This window comes from Eurytemora carolleeae, unplaced genomic scaffold, assembly GCF_000591075.1.
Source record: "Eurytemora carolleeae unplaced genomic scaffold, Eaff_2.0 scaffold308, whole genome shotgun sequence".
NCBI lineage: Eukaryota > Metazoa > Arthropoda > Copepoda > Calanoida > Temoridae > Eurytemora > Eurytemora carolleeae.
This window is the reverse complement of record NW_019396484.1, coordinates 137852-140401: the sequence shown is the minus strand read 5'-3', so window position 1 is coordinate 140401 and position 2550 is coordinate 137852.

Below are 2550 nucleotides of genomic sequence, written 5' to 3'. Positions count from 1 at the left end.
TTTACAGTCTTGATTCTTGCAAAACGTAAAGAAATGTAGCATTTAATGGTTGCAAAACAAATTTGCAAAAATGTTTAAGATTAGAATAATTATCTTGTAAACAATGTATATTCACCAACTGTTAGAGAAGAGAACGTTAACGCTCTTTACTTTAGAACAGTTTTAGGTCACACAAAACTGACAGTAGGGGCTGGTAGGTATAATTTACCCGGAAATAATGGCACAATTTTGTGACTTCGTAGCTCCTCAAGTTTTGATATTCTGTTGATGACTTTAGGTTGTATATCTGAATGATTTGTTTGAAATTAAATTGATAATTTTACCATACAAGTCTTATATTGTAACTTTCTGAATTTGTATGGACGCTACGTTCTTCAGTAAGTCGTTTGTAACAATTTTCTCCTTATAGACGCAACAGATAGGAGTAAGATTAGTAGCGATCAAAAGCGATTTTTTTTCGCGATCACTCCCTTTGATTCTGACAATTTTGAACGATGTTGTCGGACAAGATTACACATTTGTAAACACTTTTTTCATTCTGGACAATTTCAGGAATATATCGTCTTTACAGATAGATTCATTTTAGACATAAGCAAGAATATTGTCATGCATGAAACGTTTCGTTTTTTATAAAACATTGATTATACGTTCGTTAGATCGAAAAATTAATCTTTTCATAATTTAATTAAATTAAAGTATTTTTTTGGTCTGTTAGATTATGAATATGTGCAGTTTATAATAAGACACCCTTTTAAATTTTGGATATGTGCTTAAAATAGGACACCCTGTTAAAATATGAATATGTGCTTATCAAAGGACACCCTGTTAAATTAGGATTATGTGTTTATCAAAGGACACCCTGTTAAATTAGAATTATGTGTTAATCACAGGACACCCTGTAAGATTATGAGTGTGAGAGAATAAGTATATTTGTAAATATGTAGATTGAACTTTAGTCTCAATATAAATTACAAGGTTATTCGTTAGTACAATATGCAGATGGGACTCTGTGTGTCTTATCATAGATAATTTAATTACACCTTACATATAACAACGTGGTGTAATTTAAAAGACTTGTAATGCAACTTAAAGTTTGGGATAGTCACCGTATTTTACAGTGCCCCATTACTTAAAAAAAATTTTAATTGTCAAAAATGAAATATCAAATAATTTTACATTTTTCCGACGTACTTATTTAACTGATGACAATTAGAATTTGCTATTAATTTCCAAACCAACTGCACAGAGTGAAAAACATCCCTGCCCCCCCCCCCCACTTTTGAAAAGTTCGTTAATTAGTTCGACCCCCACCACCACTTTATACTCATATATATAAAAACTAAACAGTTTGTTTTGAATCTTCATGACAGAAACAATCTCAAGGAATAATAATTGTCTTAAAACATTCTTTAAAAAGTGAATATTTGCAAATTATCTTTTTTAAATATCATGATCTGAGTTAGTTTCCTTTTTTCCATCTGATTTCCCTGATCTTTTTTGTATGTTTCTTTTCTTGTGGCTTTTACCATCTTTTATTATTTATTTTGATGGGTATTACATCGTAGGAACTGATGAGGGTCAACCCATGAACCGAAATATATTTTCAATAAAATGTCGAACTATAAACATCTATACTTTAATTGTTCCATGGTTTGGTCCATCATCATCACTGAATTTTAAGACATCGATCAAATTAGGCAGTAGGCTCTTCCTTTCTTCCAACTATTTTTTAATAAGTACTTCCTAAGTTTTGAATCCATCCGGCGAAGTTCCTGCGATAATTGCGGATTCATTAGGAACTGAAATTAATTGTATCATGCTTTAATTGCTTTCCCAGAAACGTCAGTTGTAAGTAGCTGAAGACTTATCACTTTAGTCTCCCCCTTTTTTTACCAATCCTACCCAGCCCAAACTCATTTTTCAAGCACAGCCTGTCTCCTAAAATTTAATTCTAAATAACGCGGTTAGCCCTATATCTGGAGTGGGTGCAAAACGCACAAAATAAACACGTCCAACAACACAATGGTGGAATGCAAAAAAAAAATCCGAAAAAACGTCATAAACTCAAAACAATTAATGTTTAAAACTGTATAACAAAAATATATGTATAAATACAGTTATTTTTATTTATAATTAGTCTTTTAATTTGGTGATGAAAATCCACTGCCATTCTTTTAACCCTTTCTTTTGATTCATTTTGTAAAATTTTAATTGAAAAAACTTTCTTAAATACATTTTTCACATAAAAATTTGGCTTGAAAGTTTTCTTGCATTGGGTATAATATAATGCTACATTGGACTTTCAATCGCTTGCCATATGTATGCATTTTCGCCGATATCTCAATTGTCGAAGAATTCACGAAAATGTGAGTGCATATAGGCAGATCTGATTTACCCTAATTTTTTAATTGACATAATTGTTAATTAAATTAGTTTTTGAAAATAATAGAACATTTCCTGTTTTGGTAACAAGACCAATTTGTGCTAATTGCAAACTTCATATTTCATTTAATTGCAAACTTCATATTTCATTTATATAAACTGAATTCC